Source organism: Tupaia chinensis, unplaced genomic scaffold, assembly GCF_000334495.1.
Source record: "Tupaia chinensis unplaced genomic scaffold, TupChi_1.0 Scaffold000140_1, whole genome shotgun sequence".
In the NCBI taxonomy this organism is placed as follows: Eukaryota; Metazoa; Chordata; class Mammalia; order Scandentia; family Tupaiidae; genus Tupaia; species Tupaia belangeri.
Window position 1 is genome coordinate 9,788,693 of NW_006159610.1, and position 8,980 is coordinate 9,797,672.

Consider the following 8,980-nt stretch of genomic DNA (forward strand, 5'->3'; position numbering starts at 1 on the left):
ACTCCCCAGTCCCCCACTCCCCAGCCCCCGGAAGCCACCATTCCTTACTTTGCTGCTGTGAGTTGGACTATTTCAGATGCTTCATGTAAGTGGAATAATGTGGTGTCTTCCCTCTGCCACTGGCTCTTCTTGTTGAGTGTAATGTCCTCCAAGTTCACCGACAGGGTTGTGCTGCAGGAGTTCTTTGTTTCTCAAGGCTTAGTAAATGTATCCTATTTGACTATTTCTATGGAAACCCTCTGTCACGTGTGTGGCAGGGTCATTTGCAGAGCACTGAGTACATTACTGCATGCCGGGGTCCAGCCTTGGCGTGGGTGGGTTATCTCAAGGGAGGCGGCGAAGGTGAACAGAAGACAGAGGCCTCGATGCCTTTTCATGCACGTCCTATGCCGGACACCCCTCAAAGATCGCTCTCTGAGGAGTGACAACTGCTAGGAATCATTGTGCCTTTTCATTGAAAATGTGATACATGCAAGTAAATGGGCAGTAAAAGATTTACTCTAAGGAACAGGGTATACAAAGCATGGAAGCAATAATTATAAAACATGCTGTTTGTCTTGTTAGCTCAGGTAAAATCAATCACAGTTCTCAGATACATTACAACAATAGAAGGTGAGTCTATGATCTTATATGGGAAAGGAAGATGATCTTGTAGCTCCGGAGACAACACAGGATGTTTTATTAGCAGTTTTTCATGTTCAACAGCACATCGATGAGAAACTCTTTGTAGTTGAAAGCTACCTGTTGCTTTAGATAAGAATTCCCAGCTAAAATGGTTAATCTTTCTGTGGAGCCCTCAGCTTTGTTTATTCTGTTGTCCCAGCCGGGTTTTTTCCTTTAATAAATCTGTGGGTTCCTGCATTTTGTTAGTTGAGTCTGTCAATTAGTGAGTTCTTTTGTTTTATCTCTGAGTCTCTGTTATGTGGTGAATGTGCTGACTTTCCTAGCCTGAGTAAATTTCAGCTGTAGCTTTAACAAGGGGGATCTACATAAAACTAACCTTAAACTAACTTAGTCTACATATACTTCTAATGCTAATTTGGTTTATACTAACTTAATCTACATGTTAATTTTGGCTTAAAAACAGACAGGTGGGGGAGTCTTAAACTTCCTGGTCCTCCTGTCAGTCTTAGGGAACCACATTCCTACAAGATCACTAATTGGCTTTATTGCAATGGTTGGGGGTGATGTTTTACCCTTACAGGGTACCGTAATAACAGTAAAACTCACGGCAGAGAAATTGAATACCGGCCAGTACAAGGACACAAGGGAGAGCTCGTAAACTGGGCCTTGCCTCAGTTTCTTCCCAATCCAGGCCCTGCCTTAGAATGGGAGGCAGCATCCTTACCAGCTTGTGTTGCCTGCATGGCCTCGTCGACTGCACATTCATAGTTCAAGTCTGCTACCCAGAGAATGCTCAGAGAAAAGGAATAATGTCATATTTTATTGACAATGCATTACGTACCAAATACAAGTGCTTTATTTGAAAAATTTTGGTTAATCAGACGTTCGACTTAGACAAAAACCCAAGAGACAAATGTTACTTTCATTGTACAGATAGGGAATGGCTATACTTAAATAACTTGGTCAGGTTAATTGGCTATTAAAATCCAGTGCTGGGACTCAGATCCTGGCCTGCCTGTTCCTAAGGCCTGTATTTACAACTCTATCCTAGAATGGACATTTGTAGAGAGAGATACCTATGTTTGAAAACAGAATGTTGTCAAACCCCATGTCCCATTCGTTCTGCTGGCTTTAATAAAACCATTTTACCTGAAGATGGTGGTATAAGGAAAGAGTTCTGACTTGACACTGAGACACCTGGGCCTGAATCGGATTCTAACACTTGCTAGTCAAGACCTGAGGCCAATTCTTGTCATGTTACACTTAGCTTTATTACCATTATTTTGTAATCTACTGTCATGGTCCATTTTACAAGATTGAATCCAAAGCTTAATCAATAGGAAGTACCTAGCATATAATAGGACTCTAAACTTCTTGATTCCCTTTGATAATCTCAGACAACCTCTTTACCATTTCCTATGTGCAAAGGCAAATTTGGACACATTTTTCCTAGAAATCTTTAAAAAAATTTTTAAAAAGAATTAATTTCTTTAACTTTACTTATTTATTTTTTAATTTGACCAGAGAGAGACAGAACAAGAGACAGTAAGAGTGAGAGTGAAAGTCAAAGCAAAAATGAGAAGGCAAGCTGGCAGGTCTGGGACTTGAACCATAATCAGTCAATGGGGGAGTCCAGCACCTTTAACCACCATGCCACCTGCTGGCCCCTTGGCTAGAAATCTTACCGTTGAGGATTAGAAGTCACAGAAATGGAAATATATTTATTGACGATTTAGTACATAAAGTCAACTAAAGAATGTCACATGCATCTTTTTTCAGACATTTTTAAATTACACTTACTGATTTATAAATGACATACACAGATCATTACATATTTTAAACGAACAGCCATTCCTTCCTCCCAGAAAGTTCCCTTTCGCCCCGTTGTGATCCTCTCTCCATCCCTGACAATCAGCCATACGACTTCTACAGCCAGCAGTAGTTTTGCTCAGGCATCTCTCTAATGGAAAGTTAAACCCTGCCCATTGAAGCACTCCATCTTTAGTACATAACTAAATACTCAAGGGGGTGAAGTGGTCCTGGAAAGTCCGATGTTCCCATAGTGTGCAAAGCCTTGTGAGGTACCAGATCACACTGGGCTCAATCCTGCTGGGTAGAGAGGATCTGATGATCACAATCAGATAGCCTGCCCCGCAGGTAGAGGCTACTTCTACAGAACGTATCTAGTCACTTCATTTCTTCTTTCACTCACTCGTTCATTCAAATTATTTTATAATATTTTGACAAAGATGTTGTCATCTCCAAGGATATTGTTTTGCGATTCCCTCTGTCAGCACGTAGCAAGGCTTCGCGTTCACACACGGGCAATGGTGGCTTCACGGAGATGGTTCCACATTGGGAGAAAGGTTCTCTTTGTCTCGATGCCACATGTTCTGTCCATAAAACATCAGCCTCGAGCTAGAAAATCTTTCCGGCCCTACTCTGTACACCAGACTCCTGGGCCATGTGTTTCTCTCTGGGAGCAGAGGAGTCTTCTGCATAGACATGGAACCCACTCGTGAGCTTGCAGGCTCCAGCTTCATGACCTCAGTTGTGTTCAGGAACGGGCTCTTCTTTGTCTCTGTTGTCTCTGTGTCATTATCTCTTAAGCCCAATGGAAACTGAGTGTCCTAGACCTTGGACATGGGCTTGTGTTGAGAATAAAAAATAGAATAAAATAAAATAATAGAATTAAAATAAAGTAAAATAACAGTGCATGGGAAGGCGAGCCCAATCTGAAATGCTGTCGTATTTCAGGGTTAACCACCTACCGTATTTTTAGGGCCCTTTCTCAGACATTGGTGAGAATTTGAAAGTCATGACAGTGGTGTATTAAACTTAGTGCAGTGGTTCTAAGTCTGGGGCCCTGTGCAGCAGTATGCGGTTTTGAGCTCCTTTATATTTATTGCTTAGTTAATGGCAGGTGTCCTGATCAAGGGAATATCCTCCATGAATATAATGTCTCAAAAGGAGACCATTGTTCCTTACCCCGGGATTTGCTACCTCTGCCAAGTCCCTCAGACATCAGTTCTCCTGTGGGCTAATAGGTCATTGCAGCTCTGTGTAGCCTCCATCTTCCACAGAGAGGTTGGTCCGGGTGTTGGCACTCACACATGGGGCACGGGGAGCAGGTGCTCTGGGGAAAGAAGGTGCTCTACTGCATGGGGAAGGTGTTCTATTCATCAGTGAATTGAGGAGAAATAGAGCAAACCAAGCCCTCCTGTGTTGAAAGTCGGCCCCTGAGCTCTGGAAAACAGCAGAGAGAATCATGGTAGCCAGGAGGATGTTAATGGGACTTCAGTCAATTAAGCAAATTAGAAAAGGATGCTTGAAGGAGCATCTGGGGCATGGTTGTCATGAAAGGCACCAGGAAGCTACAAAGATTTTAGACAATAGAAATACTGCATAACTGAAGTATTGATGAATTGGATCATGGGATGAATAAAATATACATGGAGTTACCAACTGTACTACAAAAAGGTCCAGAAAACCTTGTAAGATTTGGGTAAATTCAAATAAGTGGCATCTTCCCATTCTGATCTAGGCGTTGTACCTTTATTTTTATTTGACCCTCTGTGGCAGGGGGCGTGGCTTGTTACAGTAAGGCTCTGGAAAGCGACACTTTATTATTTTTTTAAAGTTTTTTGGAGAGGTTTTTGCTATAGGGTGCGTGTACTCACCAGAAAGACAGAGACAGACAGACAGAAAACGAGAAATCACCCCCCAGGGGATGGTCACGCTGCAATCCCTTCTCCTCCATTCTCCTCTCGGGATCTTGGGCACGCACGTACATGTGCCTGGCAAGAGTTTAAGCCACCAGGTTTGGGGCTTGAATCACGGTTGGCTACATGGGAATTCAATGACACAGCCATTACGCTAACTGCTGGTCCCTGGAAAGCTACACTTCAGAATGAGTGTTCCTCAGAAGTGTGTTCCTCTTTCATCAGCACATGGGCTCAGAAAATTCTTCTTTTCTACCTGGTCCTTGCCATGCACCCCAGCCTCCTGTGCTGTGTGGTCTTTTGTCTCCTGTGGGCAGGTGGGTTCTGAGCAGGGCGTTTCCAAGGTCCTAGTACCAGTCTTTGCACTAGGACTGCAGAATCAGCGTTTTCCCCTCTGCAGGTCCAGTGCACATTGGCATCACTCAGGACCCAAGGTTCCAGGTTCTGAAGACAGGACAGAACATGATGCTGAGATAGTCCAGGGCACGAACCATGACTCTATGGGCTGGTATAGACAGGACCCCAGACTGCCGCTGAGGTTGATCCATTACTCATATATTGCTGGCAGCACTGACCATGGAGAATCCTGGATGGGCACAACATCTCCAGATCAAGTACAGAAAACTTCCCTCTCACACTGCAGTCAGATGCATCCTGCCAGGCATCTGTGTCCTTCTGTGCCAGCAGTCCTCCACAGCCCTGCATGGCCACTTCCTCCTTGCACATAAAGGCAGGGTAGGTACAGCACCCCTGGACCTGGCGGGACCCTTGGCAGAATTCCAGTGCCTGGAACCTTGGAGCCCTGAGTGGCCCCAGGCATAGTGACCCTCAGTGTGTGCTGATATTCTCTCCAGATAGTCTCAGCCAGCCTAGATTGAGCCGGGCTTCAGGGGTCTCTGTTATTACCCTCTTCTTTCCTCTGGGCTGTACCACTGGGGTTGGGCAGGGAGGGCTTCCTCAGTACTGACTTTTCTAGTGGTCAAGCTGGAAAGAGCTCTGTATTTCTAATCCATTTACACACCTGTGTCTCCCTGGTCACCACACCGTGTTCTCTCTCCAGGATCCCCCCAGCCTGTCCCTCATGTGGTCTCTGCTCCATCCCACCCTTCCCCTGTGAATATTCCTCTCAGCAAGGCCCTGCAGGTCTTTCCTCCTTCACCTCCTGGGCTCTCTCTATCCAGGCACTGCTAGTCCCTCATCTGGGCCTGATTACTTCCCTTTGCAGAGACGTCGAAGCCATACCCCTGCAGAGGACTGGGGCCTTCCTTTTGCAGTGGCTCACTCCTAGAGATGTTTCAGATCTCAGACACATCACGCCCTCCTGAGGAGAGCTTTCCTCGCCTCCCTACGGAGGTCAGATTGCCCGCTCTAAGCTCTCATGGTAAAATATGGAAGGAAAATTAAGAAACAGCAGAGAAAAAAAATGAGTGCTTCTAGCTTATTAGAATATACCTAATATTTTATTAGAATCCCCACTTTTTTTTTATACATAACTGAAGTGTCCGAAAGAGAAAACAGAATGATATGAGGTGATACTGTATTCAATGTTGGCTTAGAATTAAGGACCCAACTCTTCAATTTAAGGAATCTGTATGAATCCCAAGTAAAATATTTACATCACAGTAAAATTATACAGCATTAATGACAAGAAGCAGCCAAATAGGAAAGCAAATATCTCCCAAAGAAAAAGACTGAAAGCAACAGTGAAAGTCAAGAAAGGGGGTTGAAAATAACTACTAATCTGTAATTATGGTCCTCATTCCTTTAAGTTTCAGGAGGGGAAAAGAAAATGAAAACTGTGTGTTTACTACTTAAGTATTGCTAAAGGTATGCTTATACTCAAAGCCTCTACAAGCATGGGAATAAGGCATTTCTTATAGAAATCCAACTATACCAATGTGGGAGGAGCTGAGGAAGAAACGGTCTGGGAAGGAGAAGTTATTTCACCTTGGAAAAACAGGAATAAAATGTCACTACTGTGAGGATTTAGAGGCTCTAACGTATGATGAGTGTAATTAAAAAGAACAGAATGGGGCTAGTATTAAGAAAGATGGAAAATAACTTCACAAAAAAGGTATGAGGTGTTGTATGTGAGATAAGGAGTTAATCTGACGGTCGTGTTGAACACGTGATTGGGAGACTGGAGGAGACAGTGACTGAGGCAGGGACACTCACAGGAGATCCTGACTAGCTGATAAAATACAGAGTTCACATTTTTTTAGGAGGTGATTAAGCCATTGTGTTTGATATAAATATATTTTTAAGTCAGTTTTGTTTATTTCTCTCATGGTGGGGGGACGTCCTCAACAGGGTCTTCACACCACCGTTCACTCTCAGTCTCAGCCAACCCAGATCACAGACAGGTATGCGCACATGGCAGGTGCACAGGGAGGTTTCAGGATGTGAACTCAGGGCCTCCTCCTGCCCGTCCAGTAGCATTACCACCGCACCACCGCCTGACCCATGCTTTGGGAACTTGGATTGGAGGTGCTGTTGACACATCTTAGTGAAAATGTCCGGTAGACAGAAGACTGATTGTTGGGTGAGAAATTAACTCGGAGACACAATGAGAGACCTTTCTCCAGACACAGGGAGCCAAGTCATGAGCCTGCATTGACTTTGCTGAGAGGCGCCTAAATCAGTCAGCCCGGTACGGTGTGATACGAATCTTGTGTTGCTCAGATTCTGGGGATCGACAGAGGAAGTGATGTCACCATGAGTACAGCCATGCGGGGACAGGGGACATCCCTCATCCTGTGCTCCTGCTCACTAGAACAGTGATCTGGTGGACCTCTCACCCTGCCCTCCCCTGCCATGGGCACCAGGCTACTCTGCTGGGTAGCCCTCTGCCTCCTGGGAGCAGGTAAGTCCTCTGAACACCAAGAAGTTTCAGTGTGTGTGTGTGTGTGTGTGTGTGTGTGGTGTGTGTGTGTGTGTGCATGGATATGCATGTGTGGTGTGTGGATGTGGCATGTGTGGTGTGTTGTGTGTGTATGCATATGTAGAGTATAGTGCATGTGGTCTGGTGCATTTGTGCATGTGTATGTGTGTATGTCCTCGGATATACATATGTGGTGTGTTTGGTATATGTGGTGTGGGTGTGTGCACACATGTGTATACATGTGTGGTATGTGAATGTGGTGTGTGTGGTGTGTGTGTGTATATACGTGTGGAGTGTGGTGCATGTGGTATGGTGTATGTGTGTGTGTGTATGTGTGTGTGGTGTGTGTATGTCTGTATACGCATATGTGATGATTACAACTGTTTCCTCACTCTGTTCCCATCTTTTGTCTCCACAGGTGACACAGATGCTGGAGTGTCCCAGTCCCCCAGGCATAGGGTCACAGTGAAGGGACAGAATGTAACTCTCAGGTGTGACCCAATTTCTGGTCATACTACCCTCTACTGGTACCAACAGACCATGGGGCAGGGCCTAGAGTTCTTGCTTTACTTCCAAGGCATGGATATCCTAGACAAATCCAGGCTGCTCAGTGACCGCTTCTCTGCTGAGAGGCCTGAGAACTCCTACTCCAATCTGAAGATCCAGCCTGCAGAGCCAGGGGACTCTGCTGTGTATCTCTGCTCCAGCAGCCCCACAGTGGGGCACCGTCCCCTTCTTCCTGCTCACAAACCTCATCCTTCTCTCTCCTCATAGCTCTTAGAGACCCCGAGCAGAGGCCTTTCCTTGTTCTTCACTTCCCAGGGAAAACAAGCAGATCTGGACCTCAGCCGTCCTGGTGGGGACACTGCAGCTTCCCTCCTGAAACACCATGGCTGTGAACATGGTGGATGGGTACGATCATGGCTCGTTGGGTTGCAGGGCCTCACACCAGCTCAGTGCTCTCAGGCATGAATGGCATCTCAGCATGGGCCCCAAGGCAGTGATGGCCCGTGGGACTTGGAGGTCCCTGCCCACCTACCCACGCTCTGGCCATGCTGGTGACTGTGCCTCTACCTCCTGACAGCTCGGAGGCTACACCCTCAGGCATCTCCTTCCTTCCAGAGACTCCTCCGTCCCTGTCATTTGGGTGTTTTCTGACATACAATATCAAACTGTCTTCCTGGTAGCAGTGAAGGTCTTTGCTACTTTTGTGGCAGTTACTGGATAAACACGATAGTGATAATAATAATACTTCATTTCATCTGCCTAGTCTAAGCATCCCATTTTCCTTGTTTTATTTTGTCTTCCCTTCCCACAGCTCCTGTCTTGATAGACTAAAGCATACTTTTTGCTGGCATGCTAGTTCCATCTTGACTCCCCAAGGAAATCAGATTTCCAGGGACTATTTTAATTGCTGTCCCAGGCTTTTGATTCAAAATCATTTCCCTGGGGCTTTTAACTAAACAAGAGGAGCTATTTTCTTTATAATAGTGCTCCTATTTCTTTTAATTTGTTTTATTCTTCTGCATTATATATAGTTAGAAATATTGCATTGTGATAAAATCTTCCCGTTCTGTGGGCAAAGCAGCAATCTGTCTGTGTCTATGAAATTGAAAGCCCTGCTCAGAGCTGATCTGAATATGGATGGTACATTTCTTTTTCTTTCTTCCTTCCTTTCTCTCTTTCTTTCTTTCTTTCTTTCTTTCTTTCTTTCTTTCTTTCTTTCTTTCTTTCTTTCTTTCTTTCTTCTTTC